Raw genomic sequence first — 26,592 nt, forward strand, 5'->3', positions numbered from 1 at the left:
CTTCCCTGGCTTTCTCACAAGCCCAGTCCCGGCCACGCCACAAACCGAAGAACCAGGTGAAAGGCGGCGGAGACTTTCAGCGCTTATCAGTTTACTAACCACTTGCTTTCAACACAGTGTGGGTTCAAGTTTTGTTTACTTTAGCATATTCTAGAACAGGGGTGTCCAACCTTTTGGTGTCTGTGTGCCACACTGGAAGAAGAGGAGTTGTCTTGAGCTACACATTAAATACATTGCAACATGTGACCACACACAAAAAATCTCATAATGTTTTAAGTAAATTTGTGATTTCACATTGGGCTGCATTCACAGACATCTTGGGCGGCGTGTGGTCCGCAGGCTACAGGCAGGACGCCCCTGGTAGAGCCTGATGGGAGGTGGAGCAGACACCACTTAGCACGATGCTGAGAATATGGACCAAAATGAGGCAGAGCTGGGTCTGGATCTGTCCTGAAACTCACTGGCTGGGTGATCTTGGACAGTTTACTGAATCGATTTTGTCCCATTTCCTCATTTTTAAAATGGAAATAACAAAGCCTTGTCGCCTAGAGTCATCGTGAGGATGGGTGAGGACGGTGCTTGTAAGAACCTGCCATAGTCCTTGGCACAGAGTCCTTGGCTCAACAAATATTACCATTCTTGTTCTACTTATTGACTTATTAAGAAGGAACTATGCCACAGTGAGATGCGTGTGCGATGGAGGAAGGCCAGGGTCCTGCTGGAAGACAGGCCATTGGCACGGCCCACAGACGTGGGGGGTTGGGGAACACGCGCAGGAGAAAGCAGCGTCGAAGTTGGGACTTGAAGAAGCGGTGGAGGAGGGCGGGTGAAGGGAAGGGCTGTGGGGAGAGGCGAGGGCAACTGCCCGGGCTGAAACGTTCAGAGAGCAGGAGCTGCAGGCTCCCGCACTTACACTCATCTGCACCCTCGCAGCAGCTCCACAAAGCAGGTGCTGTTATGATCCCCCGTTGTCGTGGAGAACGCAGACACAGAGAAGCTAAGTCGGTGTCCTGTTATCACACAGCTAGTAAGCGATGGCACCATACTGTCTTATTATGAAGGACCCTCCAGAGCCTCTTCATACTGTTTATCCCTTAGTGTGTCCTGTGGCATCCCGTCATGGTGGCCCTTGCCTGGGGACCTTCATTTAAGAAGCATCGACTGGGTTAGCCTCTGATGGCACAAAGGTGGTTAAGATATGCTCACTGTCCTCAGGGAGCCCAGAGCTGACAAAAGAGAAAAATAAACCGATAAATCTTAATGCCAAACAGACTGTGATAAGGAGTAAGTACAGTTTAGGAACATTTGCACAGACATCATGTATAAACCCACTAGTGGGAGAAGGAAGATTTTGCTGACTGTAGAGTGGTCAGACGGAGCAGGCTAAGTGGAACGAACAGTCGGGACGTGGGCGTGGTGTGGTGTGGACACGGGGATGGCAGTGTCATGGCAGGAGACTGGAAGGGACGATGAGAATGAAACAAGAGGCTGGAGAGACAGTGCAGGGCCAAGTGGCACAGGATCCCGAATGCCAGGCCAGGGTGGACTTACACTTACAATGTGGAGCTTTTAAAGGTTGTAGAGGAAGCAAGGGACTTGGTCTGTCCTGGATTTCAGAAGGCCTCAGACAGCTTGAGCTAACGAATGGCGTGTGGAGGGCAGGTAGAAAAGATATCACTGAGGCGCAATGGTTAGGACTCGGTTTGGATGGAGATGTGAGAGAGGAAGGACTAAGAAGACTCCAAGCCCTGACTTCCTCTCCTTTGTAACACGGCACCTGGACTCCATCTGCGTTCCAGGTGTATGTTCAACAGGCCTTTGGAAAGTCTGCTCTGGACGGCCCCACTGAGCAGGAAAACAGGAGGACAGCCACGGTCCCCTTCCCGACACCCGCCCCTCCCCTGTGCGCAGGCCCTGCATCCCGGCTTCATTATGCTCATCACCATGCTTGGTTTTTGTGGGACGGAGAGCAGGGGAAAAGCCATTCAGAGTTACTACTTTCTGTCCCAGGAGCATAACTCCCTTTGTACTCCCAGACACGTGGCAACTTCCCAATAAACACTTTTTAATGGTTTGGTTGATTGGGTCGTTGGCTGATGGAAGGCACTAGTACATCATTTAGTAAACTCCTATGAGTTTTTGAGATTCTTTAATGTTAATGTACTTAATATACTTGACTTCAAAAGAAGTTTCCCAATTTTATCATTATAATGGCATAGGAACACCCCTGTTATGCTGAATTTTCCCAGGTCAAGAGCACTAGATAAACAGAAAGCTGTTGACTATTTTCCTAAGAACTTAAAGTGAACTGATGGACAAATCTGAGGTGAAAGTTCAAGTTTACCACACATTAGCCTATATCCAGGTTAATAGGCTATAAACTATTCCTCCTTTCACCAGCTGTCTATAAGATTGAAAGCCCCCCTGAGGAAAAAATTCTCACATGAAAGAGCACCCCTTTTCTGAAAAGCCTGTGAGAACATTCTTGAAGCCGAAATTCATCTTCTACACTTTAGCTAACTTCCTAGATCACTCAGGGTTTTTTCCATTCCAGTTTTATTTAACAGGTGCCCAGACGATTTTTTAAACTTTCACTTTTTGATTAAATTGAATAGTCACCATCAATTCAATTCTAGAAATGATCATTTCTGGAGTCAGCGATAAGTATCTCCCCACCATCTTTCAGAGTATTGATGTCATCTCTTTCAGCAAGAGCTACAGAGCAGTGCCTTTTAAACTTTAATGCTCCCAGGAGTCTCATTAAAAAAGCAATTCTGCTTCAGTAGGTTTGAAGCGAGCCTGTGGCCCTGCATTTTTAACTAGCTCCCCAGTGCTGCCATTGTTGCTGGCCTGTGAATGACAGTTCAAATTATAAAGGCATTGAAGACACACAGCAAACAACGAATTATTTCCACATTCTCCTTAGAGCCTTCTGAGAACCCACAGAGGCAGCTTGGTATGGGGGGCAGGGGCAAGGACAAGAGCTTTACAGTTGGACAGATTCAAGTTCAAAGTTTACTTCCTCCATTCACTAGCTTCTTTGAGTTTCAACTACTCAGAGAATTGTTGGAATTAAATTAGACAATGTACACAAAGAATTTTGTGCATTCCTGTGTGTCAGACACAGTGCCTGACACAGAGGAATTGTCGAATGAATGGTAGCCCGCAAAATAACAGCAAGAAGCTAAGTTTTGTTTTTCCACTGACTCAACCACAGAATTTTGAGGAGGGGGCTATTTGTGGTCACAGGGTGCCCACTATTATTTGTTGAATACCTGGAGCTCCCAGTCCTTCCCTGTCCTCACTGCCTTGACAGTGCCTTACCCCACGGCTTGGTCTCTACCTTCCCTAGAGCAGCGGTTCGTGTTGTTAAAACCCTAAGCCCCCAAAGACAACCTACACATTGCAGGGGTGGGGGGAACAGGGCCCTGGTAGGAGCCGTCACAGCTTCGTGCACCACCGTTCTTTTCAGACCTTCCCCAAGTGCCTGCCTTGGGCCTGTCCCATGCTGGTGGGATCGGGGGAGGAACGGAGCCTCTGCACCCAAGTCACCCCTGCATTCCGTCATGTCCCTCTCCCTCCATGCCATCCAGTGAAGGTGAACTCTTTGCCAAGTCACAGAACTGTGTTGTTTGTTCACCGGAATGTAAGCTCCTTGGAGGCAGAAGGTTTTGCTCATTTTTTCTATTGCTGTATCACCAGAGACTTGCATAGTGCCTGGTGCATAGTAGGTGCTCAATAAATAGTTTCTGAATGAATGAATGAGTGCTATTCTGCAGAGGAAGCTGTGAAGAATGGCAGGATCATCAATAAAGGAATCAGAATGGTTTATGTCCCACCCTCACCACTCTTAGCTGGTGTGACCTGTGTGTGTGACATGTCTGTATATGTGTGCCTGAGCAAGTAGCTCATGTTGTTGAGCCTCAGTTTCCCCTTCTGTAGACTGAGAATAATGCATACTCATCCCACAGTTAAATGAAATATTATGTGTAGAACTGCCTGACCCAGGACACCTGATCAGTCAGTTGCTGGAAGCTGAGTATTCAGTCTTTTCTTGTACCATTAGATAGCATCATAGTTTTCTATCGCACAAACGTTTAAAAATAAATGCAATGCAAAGATCTTTTGGAATATCTCCAAACTAGAAAAATAGCTTTTGTTTGTCGGAGATTTAAAGTACGTCTGTATATGTACAGAGACCTGAGAACGCATATGAATCTGACACTGACAAATGTGGAGCCTGTGGAAATGCCAACCATCCTGTAATAAATCTGCTCTGGGGGAGGACAGGAACGTTGCCTAGAGATTTCCATCCATTTGAAAATGTTACTGTCCTCCCAGGAAAAGCCAGATAATGGCAATGGGACAGTTGGATTCAAGCGCACTGACATTTCGTCACCGACTGACACCAATGATGAATTTAGAAGCCAGAAGAGATGGCCACATTGCTTCATATGGCATTAGTTAAGAAAATGGCACATTACAGAGAGAAGGAGAGAGCTGCCCAGGCTTCCCAATAGTTCTCTTTTGTCACAGACCATTCCAGAATAAAGGGTAGGTAATGAAGTGTGAGTGGCTAGTAACTTTACTTGGGAAAAACTCAAGGGCGCACTTTACAATAGCTTACCACCTATCTAGTGCTTTTCATTTGCCAAGCACTGGACTAAGCACTCTACTTGGAAAATCTATGAATCCCCACAAAAACCCTTACTGCGTAGATAAGCAAACTGACTTGTAAAGAAGTGAAGTGATTTGCCTGGGTTATACAGCCAGGGAGGGGCAGAGCCAGAACTCTAATCTGGTCTGGATGATGGGAGACACCATTGGAAGGTTGAGGGGTGGGACCGGAGTGGGCAGGAAGAAGATGGGAGATTCTGCTTGACTTGGAACCTCTGCAGAGTTAAGAGTTTCAGAGTCAGACAACAGGTGCCACCTGCCACTCAATAGCTCTGCATTTTTTAGCATGCTACTTAGCCTTTCTCCTTTGAAACATGAGAGCCTATCTCCTTTGAAATAGTAATAGTAATTACTATTACTATTAATAGTAATAATAATAACAAATAACTTTATATTATGCACCAAGCACTCACTGTTCAAATATTTGATATACAGTATCTCTCGAAGCATTTACAACTGTTATAAAGGAGGTAATATTATTTCTCCCATTTTCCAGAGACTGAAACTAATAATGATGAGGCAGAGGGCCTAGTGTACAGTAAGTGATCAATAACTGACAGCTATCACTAGGATGGAGCATTGCCTTCTTGCTCACTTTTTGCAAGCTCTCCTCCATCAGGACAATACTTCCATGCCCAGTTATCCCCCAAACCCCCTCTTCTCCTTCCCTCTCCCACTTCAGAACCAGCCTGCCCCAAAATGTCAGAAATAAAATTTCACCAACACTTCTTCTAGAGGTGTTCAGATGGTCTCTCTACCCCAACTGCCTACTTTATTTTTCTATGAAATGCCAAAATTTAATTCCTTAGCATTTAAGCTCTCGAGAAAAGACTCAACCAGTTGATGAGTAAAATATACATGCTGGTATAGAATAAGGATGACCACAAGCATTGGTTTGGGGTCCCTGAAAGTATTCAAAGAAAGTTCCATGGGCTACAGCTTGTAATGTACCAGACACTATATACTTAGCCTGACTTTTTAAATGGACACACTCAGTCTTGAATTAGATACAGTTATTGTCCCCACTTTACAGATGTGGAAACTGAGACAGAGAGTGTAAGCCACTTGCTCAAGGTCATGGTGTCTACAGAGCCAACACCATAACCCAGCATTCTGACTCCAGATCCTGGGCTCCTGGGCTTCGTGCTCAAGGAGCCCTAACTCAAGCAAAACATCTGGGGTCCAAGTTCATCTTCAGCAGTCTGCACTTATGTTCCTCATCTGTAAAATAAGAGGCTGTAATTAATGATCTCTGAGAATCATACATCTTCAGAGAAGTGGATTCTCATATATAATCCCATCTACCTATGAGGGTGAGGATAGAACCTCCAATTTCACAGATATAGAAATGAAAATACAGTTCCCCAAGGTAGTAGAGGGCAAAGAATTGTTTTCGCTGATTTCAAATTCATGTCCTCTCCTATGGAGAGGCTGCCTTCGCAAGTTCAGGATCCCAGCCACCTGTGACCCCAGTCATCATTCTTTATCTAACCCATTCATTTCTGAAATCAATTTGGATTTTGGATGGAATCTGGATTCTATCCTAGAATCATTTTTTGTGATTCCAGTCATTCTTCTTTATCTAACACGTCCATTTCTGTCCTTCTTTACTTCTGGCCTAGGCATGTTAATGAAAGCAAATAAAATTTATGTATTTTTCTAAAGTAGTTAGGATTTTATTCATTAGTTTTAATCTCTAGAAATCCACAGACTGAGTTTCTTTGTGTCAGCTTTCAGTATTTCTCACAGGTCAAAGAAAAGAAATGTAACATATAAAATGCTTGTTAAATATATTACGAAGTGTGGACGGCCGTTCTAACGTCACATTGTCAGGATAATGTATTACTCAAAAGCTTGTGAATGATTTTTTTAGTAACTCAACTCTTTTAGAAGCATTAACATAAACAAACAAACACACAAGAAGACAAGCTATCTCAAATTCCGAAGTCTGTATCAGCAAAATACCAAACTATGGGTAAACCCATATGATGAATGGTATGTGAAGTTTATCAAAATATGGTTTAGAAGAACATAAAACATCAAATCATCAAATACTCATGTTATTATATGAAAGTTTCCTTCTTTATCCTCTGTTTAAAGCCATTTCTCAATAGAAATGTTGAATGCCTATATAAATGAAAATTTGACGATGAAATCAGCCTTAAATCCCAGTATGCTAACACTATTTTAATATGAGCACATTCTCTTTCATCCATGGTCTGCTTGTAGGCACATTTTAAATATCTACTAACCTAACGTTTTGTATTCTTAGACTTTTTTTTTTTACTTAAAGCAGGCATTTCTGTATCTCTCTATGGCTTTTATTATTACTGTTGGTAATGATTTTATGCAACTTCGGAGACTGATGTACCATAACTTTCTAAACCATTCTCCTGACAATTGCATATTACGGTTCCTTTTGCACTTTCTGCTAGTCTACGTCGGTGCTGTTCCGCGTGGCAGTCACTAGCCACACGTGGCTACCAAGCAGCTGGAATGTGTCTAGTCTGGACCGAGGTGTAATTTAAGCACTGTAATCACTCCTTTCCATGGTTTTGCTTTCTGTAGTTTTCATTAACCAAGGTTAACCATGTTCTAAAGATGTTAAATGGAAAAGTTCCAGAAATAAACAATTCCTAATTGTTAAACTACATGCCATTCTGAGTGGTGTGATGAAATCTCGCTCCTTCCGCTCCGCCCAGCCCCCGGTGGGCATCCTCCGTGTCTGGCGTCGCCACGCTGTGTACGCTGCTTCGCCCACCTCACCAACACACAGCCATCTCGGTTATCAGGTCAGCTGCGGAGGTGTTACACTGCTTGTGTTCAGATGACCCTTATTTTACTTGGTAATGTCCTTGAAGTACTAGAGTAGAGATGCTGGCAATTCAGAGATGCCAAACAGCAGGGGGAAATGCTCCCTGCAAGTGAAGGGGTGAACGTTCTCAACTAAACAAGGCAGTTTATCATCTCACATCATCACAAGAAGAAGAACATAGTACAAGATACTGTGATAGGCCACATTTGCATAATTTTATGCCAGTGTATTATTATAATTGTGCTATTTTATTATTGCTGTTGTTAATCTCTTACTGTGTCTAATGTGTTACTTAAACTTTATCATACATATATGTGTACAGGATAAACCATCATATATGTAAGGTTTGGTACTATCCATGATCTCAGGCAGCCACTGGGGGTCTTGGACTGAATCCCCCAAGCAAGGGGGCTACTATATACAATATGCACCAGATTTACAAAGATTAAAAATAATAAATATAAGTGTTTATATTGATGACTGACACTGGAATTATGGTATTTGAATATATTGGGTTAAATAAAATAAGTTATTAAAATTAATTTCACATACTTTAAAATCTTTTAATATCATTCTTAGACCATTTCAAATCCCATACATGGTTTGTGTGATATTCACATAAGACAGGCCTGTCTAGATAACAATTCTGTGACCAAATGCTTACATATAGATTTCTGCTTCTGCTGAACTATTTCCACAGCCTACCTTCCAGTGAGTGAGTTCACAAAAACAAAAAAGCCTCTGTATTTTGGCTCTTGCTACCTATGGCTGCATTGCTTTTCAAAAGAGTTGTGCTAGTCTATAAAGACACAAGCACTGGGTCTCTCAAGAACTTCACTAGCACTGAATATTCTACCTTTCGGTATCTTTATTTTTGTTGACTTCCTAGGTGGAATACTGTGTCAGAGCCAGACTGCCTGGACTTAAATCTCAGCTCTGCCCTCTTCAGCTGTCTGACTCAGCAAGTCACTAACCCTCACAGGGCTTCAGTTTTTCCCCCTGTGAAATAAAGAGAGTGCCATGTCCCGAGGTGGCTTTCAGGATTTACATGCATTTATATACGTTAAGCACTTTTTAAATATTAAGAACTGTGAAACTCTTACCTGTTATTGTGATGATAAAGATTATTCTAAACTATAATTCTCTGATTACTTCTCAGGAAAAATGTTTCCCAGGATGAGTGTTTAATATTTGCATCTTGTTCTACGTAAATATTTTCTTTACGACCTCAGGTCACTGATCTATTGACATTTTGGGTTTCTTTTTTCATTTGAATTACTTTTCATGTACCTATGTAGTTGAGTACTTAATCATCTTTGATACAAATATTTTTTCAGCTTGTTGTCCACCTTTTAATTTCATGTCATTATTTTACATTTTAAATAAGTTTTGCTACTCAATACAGCCTATAATTTAAAAAATTTAATCCCTCCTTGGGGTTACATCCCTCCTTTCATAGTCAAAGCTATGAAAGTTACCTTTCAGCAAGTAACACCCACACATTTTATTTCTGTTGGCCCTTCTACATTCTGAGCTGGGTGACTTCCTTTAGCTGAGGTTGGATTTTGCTGAACTTCTAGGCTTTGACAGGGCAGAGGATGAAGCTGAGACTCTTCTATTCCGGATGCCAGGAGACCTTAGGAGCATTCCCAGAGATGTTATTTGACACAATGGGGTCCCAGGATGACAGGATTGTTCGCATCTATGACCGAATCCAGCGCCCCTTGCTCCCAGAAAAAGCGCCGCGCTGGTTTCAGAGCGTCACTGCTTACTAGGCTGTGTGATTGGAGGAAAACCACCGAACCATCTGGAGCCTCATTTTGTTTAACTGGGGATTAAATGCATATGAAAATGCTTAGCATGGAGTAGCCAAAAATCAAACTCAACATTTGAATTTTTTATTTTAATGTAATATTTGAATTATCTTATTTTCTTAGTGAGTCAGAAAAGGGAGTAGCTCTATATTGAATTTTTCCTGTTAATCACACTTGACTCTGTGTACCAGAAATTAGCTACCCCACAAAAGATGACTAGAATATGCCTGCTGTCTATTTAAGACAAAGAGGTGGCTTTTGTTGCGTTCTGCTCCTTATATTAGGCTCTTGTATACAGTTGCTCCTTAAAACAAGCCTACGAGGTAAACAGAGCAGTTTGATCTTTTCTTTTCTTCTCTTGGAAAAGAAACTGGAGCCCAGAAAGGTTTACCAACTTGCCTAGCATCACTCAGCAATGCCTGCAATGAAACAAAAGCAGTCTCTCAGTCCCACACACTTTGCCACTGCAGGCTGCTCCCTCTACGTATACGATGGATGGAACTGGATAATTTTGGATCCCTTCCATACTGGTTGACATAGTTAAGATCGTGGGCTCTGGATTCCAAGAGATGTGGCTGGGTGCCAAGCCCAGCTCCACTACTTGTCAGCTGTGTGCCTTGTACCAGTCAATTAACCTTTCTCTCATCTGCAGTGTGGAGCTGATAATTTTACCAGACTTACCAGGTCTCAAGGAGAATGAAAACACATGGTGCAAGTAAAACCCTTCACACACATCAGGCTCAACTGAGAATGGAAGATAAACAATGTCTAGAGATAGGTGAATTTAGAGTTCTGAACGCAAATTTGAGTTAGGGCATTGAAGTGCTTCATCCATTAAAGAGTGCACGATATCACTGAGGCTTCCCAGTGCTGTGCCGTTTGGCCCACTGTGGCATTTTGGGCACACGGAGCCACCCATGCCAACTCCGTGGGCAGGTGCCGCATTCCTTACCTGTTCCCACTGGAAGCTGCATGATTGGATATAACGTGAGAAGTGACAGTAACTGAGACACGTAATGTTAGATAGTTTATCTAGTGCTGGCATTCCTGAGGATTGGCCATAAGGACTTGAACTTGACTCGGTTGCGCTGTTCATTATCCATTTACCCGTGACTCCCAATCCTCTGTAGCTGCTCCTGAGGCTGCTTTTGCCTCTTTGCCTCAGTGTACCTACAGTGTTTTCCTCACCAACTATTTGACCTTGGGTTGTGATTCTCCTGGGGGCACCACAGATCCCATTTTGAGCCTGGACTTCACGTTCTCAGTAAAGGAAGCTAACTCCAGCAGCAAAGAGCCTGAAGGGGACTCCGCCAGAGACCTCGTGACAAGGCAGAGGAGGGGTTGCCGCACACAGCACACAAAAAAGTAGATCAAAATCTCAGCTTTAAAAACTCACTTTCCTCGCCACAGCCCTTTCTCCTGGTACAAACAGCCTGGCCTTCCTTCTCCACTGACCACCCATTCCTTTTTGGTGTCCCCAGCAATTTGGCTCTAGCCATTGCTCTGAATCTCCTTCTAAACCTTGACAGCTAGCTGGTTCCAGCCCCCTAAGAAAGCATTTGGTCACCACATCTATTTTCCCCAATCATGTCTCTGGCATCAAAGCCCCAGCCTTGAGCACCTCATCCAAGAATCTACCCAACAGACCCAGAGAGCTTCTGCAGGTGTGCGTGTGGATTCTACTAAGAAAATGGCACTTGCTCAGCAATGACTCCTGACCTCCATGTTGCTGCAAGCTTGCTTGACTGTGAGTTTTTAAATGATAGCTGACATTTATCCCAGGCTCACTGGGCCAGGCACTGCTCTAGGTGCTAGACAAGGACTTCTTTCACACATTCTCAGAACAAACCTTTATGATTAACAAATGCCATTAACCTGGTCTCACTGATGAAAACGAGGTGTAATAAAGTAGCTAGTCCATGGTCACACAGCAAGTGGCAGGCCTGGCAGTGAACACCAGGTGGGCTGGCTCCAAGCCCCACACTCTTAAGCAATTTGCCATTAGGGAAAGGGCTGGGTGGTTCTCAGGGCCCACTCCCCAGCCTCTTGCACAAGGAAGTCCCTTGCAATAAAGAGGTGTTGATTACTGGATGAGGGGCTAGATATAGTTGGTCTTATTTTTTCCCCATTTCAGAATAACCACTTCCCTCCCTTCCACTTCATCATCAAGTTTAACTGGGGAAAAAAATTACATAAGGAGCTGTCCATCACATACTGGGCACTGCACGGCAGTGGAGAAGCAGGGAAATACAAGGAAGAGCCCTTGTGTTTGTGTACAAAAGTCATTGCAAGTGAGAAACACACACCATCCAGTAAAGTATAATACAGCACTAGAAATGCCACAGTACAGGCATTAGAATACAGAGGTCACGCTGCAGGTGAGGGAGCAGCCAGGTCTTTAGAGGATGAGGCAAGGGAACAGTGTCTGCACTGGATAGATTTTGAAGAAATTGGGGATGGAAAAGAAAATACCTCTAAGCGTCACTCCTCAGTTCTGTCCTGCTGAATAATAAAGATTGATTGAAACAAGGAGACATGTCAGAAGGTAGAGCTCAGGAGGGGTCAGCTAGGAGCAGCCCGGATTCCCATTTAGTACCTGACACCCCTCCAGGGGAAGATGCAGAGTCAGAGAGGGACCCGGGTAGAGAAGGGCCAGGTCCTCCTCTCCTCCTAGGAGAGGACCCTGAGGACACCAGAGAATGGATGGGAAGATGCTGATGCAATAGGAGGCTCTAGGATCGTCCACAAGGAGGAGAGACAACCTGCAAAGCAAGCGTTTGAAGGTGTCTTCGTGAGATGTGGAAGTTTTGACAACACAGATTCCGCTCTTCCAGTTTTGGTGAGAGCCTCATTATTTAATATAGTTTTCCTTGGTTAATTCTCTAAAACCTCTTGACTTGAGGCAAGGTTCCTGATTTATCAAATTAAGGAACAAATTTATCCACTTCATTCTCTGTGTCTATTTCTTTAAGTCTAACCAGGAGTAAGAAGCCAGCATTGCCCATCAGATAGATATTTCTTTCATCTTTTTGTCTCTGACTTCATTCTCAGAGAGACAGTTAAGGATCTCTGATCTCAGAGTCATAATTCTTTGCTGAGATTTTAGAAAATGAAGCTTGACAAAGTGTGGCACAGTGCAGTAATTTTCCAGTAGGACCATTTTTGCTGGGCCATGTTTCTCTGTTCAGGTCATTACCTTCCACAAAGGCCAGGAATACATCCATCTGACCAATGGAAAGCTTCAGCAATGTGTGGGCATTAGGGGGGGATGGCATCACTGTTTCTTCAAGTTCTGATCATATAAAATCACACAGATGGGAGAGTGGGCAATTGTACCCCCAACACCCGCGCAACCCACTTATGGGTTGACACTCAATAAATGTTTGCTGAAGAATGAGTGAATAAATTAAAGGAAGACAGTTTGTTATTTGCCCAAATAAACTTGAACTTGCTTAATTGTGTCCCTTCGAACTAGTCTTTTCACACTGGGAAAACCAAGACAGCTAAGCTAGTTCATCGTCTTCTTAGAGAGAGGTCCAGATATTAGAATCACAGGCTACTGCCCCAGAAACTGGTCCCTGATGATGAGAATGCAAAGCCCTGAAAACGAGGCTATTAAACCTTGACATTTACAGATTGATACTAGCAAAGCGACCCAACCTCAGAGTCTTCTCTCCGCCTCCAGTCTCCCTCTAGAACAATCCATTGGCATTGGCATTCTAAAATAGAAGTCTGATTGAAACTCTGCCCTGCTGGAAACAACTCCCCCTCACCTATGCAATAAAGCGGGAAATAACATTCACTGAGAGCCTGCCATGTGCTATGGCTGTGCTAGGAATTTATACTTCACCTTGTTTCATCCTAACAACATCCCTGTGAGGTGGGCATTATGTCTCCATTTTATAAACCTGGATGCTGAAACTCAGAGGGGTAATGTAACTTGTCCTGAGTCATCTAGCCAATAAGTAATGAAACTCAGATTCAAACTCTGATTTGACTCACTCCAAACCCCCTAGGTCATTTCTCCTTATACTGCACTGCCAAAAACCATTTCTATTACAGCACATTGTCTGGAAGCCTTGGCAGGGCCCTTTGTGAGCTCACTCCAGCCCACAGTTGTAGCTCCATTGCCCTAACCCATGTACCCCCTCTTTCCAAGCTCCTGCCACAGCCTGCCATGTTCACCCAGGACACAGAACTTTTGCAGTGCTGTTTTCCCTTATTGTTTATATACCTCCCCCTTTCCCATCCTGGCCAACTCCTGTTCATCCAAGATCCAGCTCAAATATCCTCTCCCTGTGAAAGTTTCTCTGAACACTATCCCCTCAACTAGGCAGTTGGCGCGGTCCCCTGTCCTGGGTACCCATTTCCCTTTGTACCCACCTCCATCACTCCAAGCAACTCTCCAGTCTCTTTCTATCTGATAGCTTGTTGGTCACAGTTCCGTGTTTAAAAATCCACTGCAAGGAGGTTCTGTGTGCTGCCAGCCCTCCAGCTAGCAGTTGCCACCCGCTCTCTGTGGAAAGCACTCACGCAGCGTTCCCTACAATGAAATCAGGCAATTGTTTTAAAACGAAATCCTCCCTAAGTGGAATTAACCATCAAGTGAGCTGTGGTTCTATTTGCAATGCAACATGCAATGTGTGATGACTCTTCCGGTTTTGCACAAGGCACTACATTCATCTTTTAAAAAAAATTATGACTAAGTGGCATCTATAAAATATATGGGCTATGGAACCTTGACATTAAATTAGCCTCACACTCTCCCTGCTTCTCCCACTTCTATCCTATGAATAGTAGACTACGCAAAGAGCAGAACACATGATTCCCATATGATGCCACCATACGGGGAGGCTGAAGCTCAGGATTGTGCTGTGGCTGGCTGAGAGGTTGTGATCCACACACAAAACTGTATCATTCACGTTCTGCTGATCTGGTTCTTTTGGCTAGAATATTGTGTTGCCTTCTGCACACCTGATTGAGCTTGTCATGAAGATAATAACTATAATTACTAATATATAATAGTAAACTGCTATTGTCCATTGCTTATTATGTTCCAGGCAATGTTCATATGCTTTGTCATGCTGCTTTCACCACAAGCTTGCAAATGAATTGCTTTGTGGTTAAAAACAAGTTCTGGAGTCAGACAGATGTGGGCTATTTATTGACTTTTTTTTAGAGAGATTGAGGAAGAGGGGAGAGAGGAGGGAGGGAGGCAGAAAGAGAGAGAAACATCAGTTTGTTCTTCTGCTTAGTTATGCATTCATTGGTTGATTCTTGTATGTGCCCTGACCGGAGATCAAACCCACAACCTTGTCATATCGGGACAATGCTCTGACCCACTGAACTACATGGCCAGGGCCTTAGGTGTGCATTTAAATTCTTACTCTTAACTTCCAAGCTATGTGACCCAAGGCAACTCATTCAATTTCTCAAAGCTACATAATCCTCAAGTATGTAAAATGAGGGAAACAAACATATACCTCCTTCAGTTGTGCAAACTACAGTCACACCGTACGGAAGAGCTACTTAGCATCTTACTATTTCTATTATGCTGAATGAAGAAACAAAGGCTCAGAGAGGTTAAGTAGCACGCCCATGGTTATACAGCTAATAGGTGGTAAAGCTGGGGTTTCAGCCCAGATCCGCCCCCTTCAAGGGCAGCACAGCAGTACCGCACAGTGGTTAAGAGTACAGCTGTCAGGGTTCAAATTCCAGCTCTGCTACTCACTAGGATTTGTCATCTTAAGGAAGTCATTTATTCTCTTCTCTATGTCTTAGTCTCCCCATTAGAAAAAGGGCTGTGATGGGTTTGTTGTGACAGGTAAATGTGTGGACACATGTACAACTCTTGGGATAGTGCCTAAAAGACAGGAAATGCTATGTAAGTGTTTGCCATTACAACAACTTTTTTATTCTTCCCTACATTGGGTCTTGTTCGGCTCCTTATTGCAATAGTCAAGGTGAGTGGTAGTTGAAATTTGGGCAGTTGCTCTGGACAGTTCAGTTCTTCCTACTTTTCTAAGGTATTTCTCAGGTCCTTAAATCTCCTGCAGAGTAAACACTCCCCATTTCTTCACCTGCTCCTAATGACACCATTGTAAAAAGTTCCCTTCACTACATGCTCTGGACTCTTTATCCTCTAGGGCAAGGTTTCTCAAGCTTGTCACTAATGACATTTAGCCTGGATAATTCTTTGTTGCAGGGTGTGGGGGTGAGGGGTGGCAAGTGGAGGGGCACTGGCTGTCCTGCGCAGTGTGGGATGTGTAACAGAATCCCTGGATTCTACCCACTAGAGGTCAGCAGCATCCGTCCCCAGTGTGACAACCAAAAACATCTCCAGACATTGCTAACTGTCCCATAAAGGTCAAAATCACCTCTAGTTGTGAACTGCTAGTCTAGAGCATGCCCCACCCAAAAAATCCTGACAAAATTATTGGCAGACAGTCTGGGAGGTGCAGAGGAGTTACTTTAGCTCCCCTGATGGTTAAGCAGCTCATTTTTGCACAGAACTTGGTGACTGCCAAGACCCCTAAGTCTTCTTCATGGCTGCTGCTGCTGTGCAGGTGGATTTGGGCCTAAGTGCATCTCTCCCCCAGAGAAGCGTTAGAGTGGCCAGCTGGTGTACGACTACCAAGACAATCCTCTCCAAAAACCACCTTCCCCAAGCCCGGAAGTTGCCACCATCTTCTAGGCCTTCGTACCCACTCCTCCCACTCATCTTTAAGGTCTGGTTCGAATGCCACAGCCTTAAGAAGTTCTCCCAATGCTTCGTCAACACTCTCCTCTTCCCAGCTCTGGATTACTGTGCTTTGTTTGCATCCTGTGGGCTGTTTCTCCCCAAAGATTGTCCGCTCTTTCAGAGCACGGGCTTACTCAGGGAATCCCATAGTTTCATTTGCCTGCGTAGTATAAAATCTGTCCCAGTAAATGTTCTGTGAATGGAGTTATGTCCTTGCCTTTTAATAAACCCTTTGGGTCTTAACACATCAACATTCAACAATTCTTGGCAATCAACACCTTTCACACACTGCCTCCATTTCCCCACCCAACTAGTCACCAGATACATTCTCCAATTTAGGCAGCTCACTGCGTCTTCCCAGAAACAAGCCTGTCTTATAGCCCACAAACACCTGCTTCCCTATTCTGAAACACCTATCTCATCTTCAAATCCTACTTATCTTCTGGAGCATAGCTCAGCTCCTGTTTACATTAAATCGAATTTGGAATAAGACAGGAAATAAAACAAAAACCCTATTTTCACAGCAGAACCTTTCATTTGTTCTCAAAGGCAGACTATTGGAGTGACTGATATAGGCTAACCCATCAGACAAGTGTAGGTTCAAATCCCACCTCAGTAGGTTTCACAACATCATGACTTTGAGGAAATTACTTTACCTTACTATCTCAGTTTCCTCATCCTTAGCGAGTATCATACAAAGTGCCTGTAGCGTAAGGTAATTGGAAAGAATGGGATAATGCCCATAGAGCATCTAGCCCAGAGGCCAGCACCTGGTAAGCACTTCAGAAACATCAGCTGTTACCAGGTCTTTTCTGACCCATTCACCTCCCGCGCATCTCCCTTTCCGAATTCCTACAGTCCGTAGACCCCGTGCTGTCTGATGTACCCCTCCGTTCTACGCTGTCTTATGTTGTTCACTTGAGCCGATTTAGGACTCGGTTGTTTCTCTCTAAACAGACTTCTGAAATATTCTGGAGCCAGCAATTTAGCCGTTTGATAAATATCTGCCATTGTAGTCACCATGCACATTGGGCTAGGTACTGTGGATGGAAAACACAGATACATTGCTTGGACCCTGACCTCTAAGAATTTACAATTTAATGAGGAGAATAATGTTTGTACAATAAAGAGTTATAACCACATTAAAATGAGTAGTGTCATTGGAAAGACATAAGAGTCCAAAGGCCAGACGAGCCCTTTTTGCCTGGGGTGATCTGCAAACACTCAGGACACCTGGGTCTTACAGAGACAGGAGATGGCGTGACAATGCCTTATCAGAACATGGAACAGGGTGGGCAGGAGCTCGGTGGTGGAAAGGCAAGAAGGTTATGTGGGGAACTGAGCAGTCCATTGTGTTTTCACTGGGGGTATGTGAAAGGCAGCCATGAGCGATAAGGTTAGAAGCCAGGAGGGACCTTGAATATAAGGCTGCACAAGTTTCATTTCACTCATATGGTATGGGGAGCAACAGGAAGACAGGGGAAGGCAATGGCTGGCCCAGATTTGTGCAACTGGAAGCTGAATCCAAAAGGATGCAGGAATGCCATTTATAAGGCCACCCATTATATGAATAATATGTTGTGTATGAAACAGAGGAGTCAATTTAGGGAAATCACCTCGAGGATGGGAGAGGGGAATGGGCAAGACCCTGTGAACATGTAACGACATGAATTTCTGGGTGGTCTTCCCTCTGTCCCCCACAGTCTAGTCTTCACACAGCAGCTGTGGGGGGGGGGGCTTTGATCTTTGTCTACAAGGTCATGTCTTTTCTCTGAGCAAGACCCTCCAAAGGTTCCTCATCTCACTCAGAATTAAATTTTAACGCCCTGCCCACACCTTGCAGCACCGTCTGCTGACTGTAAGTCCTGCTTCTCTAGCCTCATCTATTTACTTTCAACCTGTCACTTGATGCATTCATTCCAGCTACTGACCTTTTCGCTGTTCCGCAAGCAGGCTGCTCCTCTGGGCCTGGGCATTTGCCGCTCCCTCTGCCTTGTACGGTATTTGTCCAAATGTCCACATGGCTGGATCCTTATCCTGGCCTCTGCTCAAATCTACCTTCTCCAAGAGACTTTCTCTGATGAAATAAACAGCACCCCCACCGATCTCTTTCTACCTCCTTTATTTCCATTTGCAGCATTTATCATTTACTAACCGGCATTGAAATACACACTGATGTGTTTCCATTGGTCATCCCCACTAGAACGCAAGTTCCATCAGTTTTGGTTCCTGCTGTATCCTCAGGGTAAACAAATGAATAATGAGGGGAAGTCAAGAAAACACCAGCATTTCCAGGTCAGTGGAGTTGCCATCGACCAAGATGGGAAATACAGGAAAAAGAGAATTTGGAGAAGGAAGATGGCATCAGTTTCTCACATTTACATCTGTGGTACTGGCAAGAAACCCCAGTAGACAATCCTAGCTGGTAGGTGGGAAAAGGACTGGAATTCAGGAGGGTATTAGGATTCAAGAATTAGCCACAGAGAGGTAGCCAGCATTGCTCAGCCATGGGTCTGGACGTCCAAGAGAGGGGCAGAGCCCCAAACACCCATCTCTGAGGCACACCCAAAATAGGGAAATGGGTGGCAGAGACAGGTTTCCGATAGCTGCCCAATGCCCTTAGGAGGAGGTCCCCCAAACCTGCCCAGGCCCCCACAAGACCCTGCACCGCCTGCCCTCTGTTCGTGGCTCCAACCTCATCGCCCCGCCGCCTGGTCCCTGCACTCCAGCGACACTGGCCTTCTTTCGGTTGCTGGAATTTGCCAAGCTCCTTCTCACTGCGCAGCCTTCACAGTTTTCTTCCTTTTCCTGGGAGCTACCCACAGTCTCTCCGCTCCTCACCCAGCTAACACTTACTCATCCTGCAGATCTCAGCTTAAATATTACTTCCTCAATTGTCCTCCCTTGACTTCCCCCTTCCGCTCTTCCCTGTTCAATGCTTTCATAACACTCTGTAAATATGTAAATACATACACACACAGAGCAAGCAGCTGATATAGAGAATATCACTGCTGTTTGTCCGATGTCTGTCCTCTCAGACCATGCATAACAGGGGCCACTTGGCCAGTGACAATGTCTGTGGTGTTTACCACTTTATCCCCAGCACCTAGCACACTTGTTGTATATAATAGATGCTCAAAGAACACGTTAAATGCTCCTGGCTGGTGTAGCTCAGTGGATTGAGTGCCAGCCTGTGAACCAAAGGGTCACTGGTTCGATTCCCAGTCAGGGCACATGTTGGGGTTGCAGGCCAGGTCCCAAGGAGGGGGTGCTCAAGAAGCAACCACACATGTTTTTCTCTTTCTCCCTCTCTTCCTCCATCTCTAAAAATAAAATAAAAAATAGAAATTTATCAAAAATAAACATGTTAAATGACAGCTAGTGGGGAGGGTTGGGGGATGGAGGGATTGAGAAAAAGGAAAAAGGACTCATGGACATGGACAACAGCATGAACAGTGGTGATCGCTGGGGCAGGGGGTAGAAGGGGACTAAAAGGCAATGGAAAAAATACAATAAAGATTAAATAAAATACCAAAAAACATGCTAAATGAATGAACTAAAGAAGCAGCAGGAGAAGGAAGAGAACCAGCAGCAAACAGTGGGGTGAGGACAAGGCAGGTTTTCCCAGCAGAAGCACTGCCTGCTGCGTAGCTGAAAGGGGCAGGCTGAAGACCCAGGAAAGCCAAGCATCCAGGGGCCGGCATCACTGTGGCTTCAGGAACTCAATGTAAACGCAGTGATGAGGCAGGGAGAAGAGGTGGGGAGGCCTGGCAGCAGAGGGTGCGGGAGAGAGTGGGAGGGAGGGGAAGGGAGGCGGCTAGTGAGGCTGCTCTTTCAAGGGATTTGGCAGTAACACGAAAAGAGGGGAGAGAATGGGGAGTGAAATTCACAGTCGCAAGAAAGATTTGAGGTGTAAAGGAGAATTTCACATTTTTGTAAGTCAAGAGACAACATTTAGTCACAGGAATAGATAAAATATTTATAAATAGGTAGGACGTAATTGATGGGGGAAAGCACCTGAAAGGATTGGAGAGGCAAGCTGAGGAGTTGGAGGCGTGAGCTGGGGGAAGAAAACTCAGAAATTCTGGGCGGATGCCTCATGACACTCATGCATTGGGCATTTAGTCCCCTCTGCAAATCCCTTCGAGGCGGGTATTGTTATCACTCCCACCTATGGGTGCAGTAAAGGCTTGAAACATTAAATGAATTATCCCAGGACACAAAACTACCTGACAACTGAACTGATTTCAAGCCCAAGTTTTTCATTTTCCAAAGGCTTTTTATTTGTTATATTTCATAAGCACCCCAAAGGACAAAGTGGGAAAAGCTGTACCCCTCTGAGAAGGGAAAGAAGGGATGTAGGGGAGGGCAGGGAAGTTGAGAGAATTTGAGTGAGATGCCCTGTTCTCCATAGTTCAGGAGGAGGCAAAGACACCTTCGGAAAGTGGAGTTCCACTCCAGGAGATTGAAGGGTTTAGAAGAGATGCTACAAAGTGGAGAAGGAAGCGAGCTGGTGGGGAAGAGAGGGTGTGCAGGCAGCAGGGAGGGTCCTTCGAAGGCGAGCCAGATGGGTTTGTAAGGGATCCAAACAGCCTGGTTTCCTGAACTTCCCCAGCAATGGGGAGGAGCGGAAACAATAGAAAGTGTTTGTCCAGGCCTAGAAGTTAGCAAAGGCTGGGGGCAGGGTGCCTGCCATAGAAAGACCAGAGAGCTGGACTGGAAAGGCACATCTTCACAATGACTAAGCAAGCAGTCAGGACTGGACTGATGTGAGACACTTAAGAGAGGAAGGATATTTGACTATGAAAATAGAGGTTTTGAGGCCAGAGCATGGAAAAGGTCATCTATACAAGAGTGGGAGTTTTAAAGGGAGATGATGGAAGCCAGAGATGTGAGGACTGTGAGCCCAGCTCTGAAATTCTTAAGGAAGGAGGAGGGGGAACCCACTCAGATGTCAGTACGTCATAGCACGGGGGGGAGTGCTAAATGGATGGCGTGAACTCGAGAGAGGAGAGGCCACCACAGGACAATGATAGAACCATGGTCTGCGAGCCAGCAAGGAAGGCATAAGTTTATTGTTTCTTCAAGAAAGAGAGGACAGGGACAGGGAGTGTGAGTGGCCCCAGTGGAGAATCCTGGGAAGGGCACAGTGTTTTGACAGGCAGCCAGATTACCTTGAGGGAGTGGCAGCAACGCTTGAGGAGATCACTGACCACCCAGGGGAGTTTATTTCCAGTGAAAAAGGAGCATGGAAGGAAGGTCAAGACTTAATTCGTAGACGAGTGAGCTACGGAGGAAGAGGTGGGAAAGGCAGTACCTGAGGTTACACACAGAATGCCAAGTTGAAATAATGAGAATTAATTCACTCCAAAAGTAATTGTTGAGGACCTATGCACCAGAATGGAAATAGAGATAAGACGGTGTTCACAACCTTGAGGGGAACATTAATTCACAGCTTTGTGGTCAGAGTAGAGTCAAATGGCTCAGGTCAAATCACAGCCTTGCCCCTTGCCGCTTGGAGTGGTAAGTTTTTAAAATTCTCTAAGCCTCAATTTTCTCATTATTAAACAGGGACAGTAGCACTCACCTCGTTGACTTGCTATGAAGATTAAATGAGATGATACAGGAGGGGAACGTAACACGTTTCCTGGAACACAGTTCTCCCTGATGCCGGTTGTTGGTGTCCATTGGAATACAAAACGCAGGTATGACCAGAGTACTTTTGTTACCTGGAGAAATCAGAATACTTGATTATTTTAGGGTAAGGTAGTTCTTTAAACAAAACATAAAACTCCAGTCATAAAAGCAAATGATGGTCATATTTGCTGACATAAAAGTGTGAAGCTTCAAAAACAAATGTTCACCTTCTGTGTGACAAGTAAAACCATAAGATTAAAAAACAAGCTAAACATCTGGTGAAACATGTTTAACCTCTAGAGCAAATAAAAGTTTATATGCATGCTATTTTAAAAGCTGTGACAGTAGTCAAATTTGTAGAGACAGGACGGGAATAGTGGCTGGCAGGGGCTGGGGGAGAGGGGATGGAGAGTTACAGTTTGATTGGTACAGACATTCAGATTTGCAAGAGGAAAGAGCTCTGAAGGTGAATGGTGGAGGTGCCTGCACAGCCATGTAGATGCACTTACTGCCGCTAAACAGCACAGTTAAAGTGGCTAAGATGGTAAATTTCATGCTGTGTGCATTGTACCACAATTTTTTAAACGCCGTTACAAAAATGAAATTGAACAGTCCAATAAAAAATGAGCAATGGAGATAAACAAAAGCTTACAGACAAAGAACGCAAGTGGAGATTAAATATGAAAAACTCCTCAACTTCAATGACGACTAGAGGCAGGAATGTTTGGGGTCAAAGATGATCTACCCTGTCGATGCCCAGCCCTGGCGGTGGAGACTCAGTCAGTATTATACACTGTGGGTGGGATTCCCCAGACGCTGCTTTTTTAGAAGATAACCAGTCTTGAGCTATCAAAATACGAAGTGGGACTTCATTTGCTGTAACAACACCATGTGTAGGAATATATCCCAGAGAAATAGCCACTCAGATATACAAGGTGAGTTATCTCAGTATTGCTTGTAATTAAAAAAAAAAAATAGGAGCTACCTACGTAGCCATCAAGAAACTGATTTTTTGAATGATAGTACAAGCACATAATGGGCCAATAATCAGCCATTTAAAAAAATCAAGATTGCTCTCTCCATTCTAAAGTAAAAAGAAAAATGATAGTAATTGAAAAATGTCACTACACAGTCTTCTTGTATGATATGTTCTTTTACTTTCTCAGAGGATACAGTGGTCTCCTTTTTATTGAAAAAAAAAAAAGAATTTCATGGTCTTCATGAGAAGAACGTCGTGGCTCCAAAGGTCCCCTGAGGACAGGAAGGGAGGATCTTACGTTTAACTTTCTACACCTCTGTGATGTTTGTTCAAGGTTTTCTAGGACCACATTTGAGTTCGCATAAAAAAAGAAACAACATGGGAAAATGTGGAAGAAAAGCCAAGTGTTCTGGGCACCCAGAAAGAGGAGGAACGAACAGCCTGGGAAAGCTGTCCCAGTGCAGGTGAGGCAATGACTATGAAAGGTGACGCAAGGACCGTGGTTAAGTGCAGAAGGTGACCAAAGATGTTCCCGAGATGAGTGAGCTGGACACCTGGGAAGCAAGTTCAGGGGTATGGGTCCAGGTGGCTGACCAGGCAGGAAAAGCCACTTTTCCTGAGTTGATCAAATCAACTCCCCCAAGTTCTGAGTGAAATGTTGGCTTAAAAGACTACCTTCATTTACCCGGAAGTTGTTATCGAGCACTTCCTGTGTGTTGTGCATTCAATACATAAAACCTACATGAATCCACTTTCCTTCAAGTTGCCTTCAGTCCAATGAGAGGGGTGGACACAAAATTTAAAAAGATAATAAAATAAAATAACTGGCAAGGGCTTTGAAGAAAACGCCAGCAGTACTATAATAGAGTATGAGGAGGTTGGGTCTAGAAAGACTCCTCTATCTAGGACAGTTCTGTTTAAGCTGAAACTTAATGAAGGGGTTGGGTAAAGGGCAAAGGCTTTCTAGGCAGAGAGAAGCACCTGTACAGACACTGAGGAGAGAAAAACCCGTTTAAGGATGGAAGGCAGATCGGTGTGACCCTTTTCCAAAATAGCGCCGTGCATTTGCCTTCTCTGGTGTCCCTTTACAGCACCGAGCCCTGCTGAGGACTCACTGTGCCCTCCTGTGAACATCTGTCAAGTAATCAGCTTTTTGTATGACATTTAAAATTTGTATTGCAGACTACATTTTGTACCATAAGCCTCGTTCATGTATTGTTAGGAATTTCTGTCTCTGTGGGCTGTGTGTGTGTGTGCAAGAGAGAGAAATTTGGAGTATGATGTAGCTAAGCTATCAGTTCCTATCTTAAACAATTAACCTCTGTGTTAGTCAGTATACCCTGAAGCCATTACCTTTTTGAAACTGAATACCATAGTCTCATGAAGCAAGCCAAATTTTACTAAAAGTCAGATTAAAATTGCGAAAGCTACAAGGAAGGAGAGCTTTGACACTATTGTTTGAGTGCAGCTTCTTTTAAACTTTGATCCATTATCTGAATACCAAAGAGCATAACTGGTGTGTAAAATTCTCCTTGATTCAATTACATGTTGTCAGTTTTTAAAAATATTTTATTTATTTATTTTTAGAGAGAGGGAAAGGGAGGGAGAAAGAAAGGGAGAGAAACATCAATATGTGGTTGCCTCTTGAGTGCCTCCTACTGGGGACCTGGCCCACAACCCAGACATGTGCTCTGACTGGGAATTGAACCAGAGACCCTCTGGATCACAGGCCAGTGCTCAATCCACTGAGCCACACCCACCAGGGAAGTTATCACTTTTCTTTTAAGAGCCAAAGTTAGAGCAGATAGAGTGCCTAACCTCCCGGAGTCCACAGTCCAATGGGAAGGACTGGTACGTGGAACAAGCCCACAGGAGTAACAATTGCCAGAAGAGAGCATGCCCGCAGTGTGCTGGACACACAGGCCAGGGAACAAAGGACTCGACGAGGGGTGGGAATAGGGCCCTCCTGCAGGAGGTGATATCACCGCCAATAAGAGGTGATATTGGGGGCTGGACAGCAAGTCGAGAGTCAAGGGGTGGCATTCCAGGTAGAAGAAGCAGCATGAATAAAGAAAGCAGAGCTGACAGTACACAGCATTTTCAGGAAATAACTGTGAGGCAAGTGTGAAAAGGTCGGGGAGCAGCTGGTGATGAAGCTGAGAGTGAGGCAGAGTCAGGGAGTGAAGGACCTTGAATGGCCTTTAATAACTTTGTAGTTTCTCCTGCAGGGGAGAGTGGGGAGGGTTCCCTAAAAGGGGTTTTGGGAGGAGGGAAGTGATCAGAGCAGTGTTTATTAAGATCACTCTGACTACTGTGTGAAGGAAGGACCCCACCCTCACCCCTGCCTGGCCTCTGTAGCCCCGTGAGCTCAATGGGGGATGAAGAAAAACACCATCAGGCCTTCCCCTTCCTCCACAGCAGGGCGGACCCTGCACACCCCCCTTACCATTTTCTCTAGGGAAGAGAGAGAGGCGTCAGGTGGGTGGGGTTGTGTCCTCACCTTGACACCTCTGTTCAGGAGATGCCTGTAGGTGCGGTGCAGGCTCAGACAGAGCTGGGACCTGGCTTCAGACTCCTTCTTAGAGGGAGAAAGAGGAGGCTATCCTTTTTGTGCCCAGGAGAGAATCCAGCTTGGTGCAAAGTTATTTCCTAAGCTTTCTTCCTTACTTTATATTTCAAAGCAGGAAAGCCTCTGTCACATAGAAGCTATTTTTCTGGCTGCAGATCAACAGTGGCAAACATGGACACTGGGAACAGACCCAGAGTCCAGAAATGATTAATATCCTGTGTTGCGAGATGTCGAAATACATGGATAGCCAAAGCTTTCAGAGAGCCAGGCAGCACAGTCAGCCCCCCGAGGTATTCGGAGCAGAAAGATGCTGTAAATCCTACAGTAAGTCAATGAAATTGAATAAAGGATCTGAAAACAAACCCTGTGGACGTTCACATTCAGGAAATGCTCCGAGTTGGTTTGCTGAGCTCTGGTTATCCGTAGATTCTCCAGGGAAGCTCAGCGGTGGCAGGTCTACAGTCTTCTTGCCGTAGAGCTGGGTCACATGCTCTGGCCAATTGCAGCCCTGCCCGTCCAGACTGTCACATTATCAATTGGTTTGTTTATCTAATTGTCCGCCTGTTTTGGAAACATTCTCCTAGACTCCTGTCTGACTCATAGGTTAAGGAACATGAGTAATTCTTCTGGAACTCACTTGGAACAGGAGGGAACCCTTCCCATTTGATTTCCGATCCTAAAAAAAGACAAGATAGTTCACACAGGATGCTAATTAGTTTTCCTGTTCAACAGTGAGCGTGGCCTAGCCCTGCTTGGAAAACTGCCTTTGTACTATAGGGTTTAAAAATTTGAACACCTCCAGCTTTTATGCAGAATTATGAAATGACACCAGAATATTTCATTGTTGTGGTTAGTTTTCCTGCTGAAGTTGTTTTTGCTACAGAGGAAACCCAACGATCTCTCTTAATGAGACACTGAAATTAGGAGGACTGAATAACCAGATTTCACCTCTAAATTTTTCTTACTCAGTTGTCGGTGTAGGCAGCTTCTCATTGCCCCCTTCCTGCTGTTTTTGGCCTGCTCTTCAAATAGTGAGGTAACCTCGATCAAGTTCTTTTACCCCAGATGGGTGTGGTTCCTTGTGCAGCTGGGACAGTGTGGCGTCTACTTTCCGTAGCAGAGATGGTAGCCCCGTGTCCCTTTGTTTCCAAACCAGCTTCAGAGAGTACCAGCCCCTTCCCAGGACCTGGGTATACAAGAGCTTTTCAGCGTGGCCCACATGAAGTACCCCAGCATTGCCGGGGGCAAAACCATAGTGAAATTCTAAAAGCACATGTTAGAGGCTATATTAAGGGCAGCTTTAACTTTCTACTTGGGGTAATTTTGTACAATTTGAATTTTCCATGAGTATGGAAAACA

At 44.6% G+C, this 26,592-nt stretch overlaps 1 long non-coding RNA gene across 1 annotated transcript; it reads right to left on the reverse strand.

The window, feature by feature from the left end:
• LOC128628542 (uncharacterized) lies at positions 1-25,728 on the reverse strand. The gene is made up of 3 exons (XR_008392961.1): positions 25,597-25,728; positions 21,636-21,777; positions 1-1,226 (listed from the first exon to the last, which is right to left on the reverse strand). It is a non-coding gene; the product is annotated as an uncharacterized LOC128628542 (long non-coding RNA).
• Between the last annotated feature and the right edge of the window lie 864 nt (positions 25,729-26,592).

This window comes from Artibeus jamaicensis, unplaced genomic scaffold, assembly GCF_021234435.1.
Source record: "Artibeus jamaicensis isolate MK-2021 breed Jamaican fruit bat unplaced genomic scaffold, CSHL_Jam_final contig_797, whole genome shotgun sequence".
NCBI classification, from domain to species: Eukaryota; Metazoa; Chordata; class Mammalia; order Chiroptera; family Phyllostomidae; genus Artibeus; species Artibeus jamaicensis.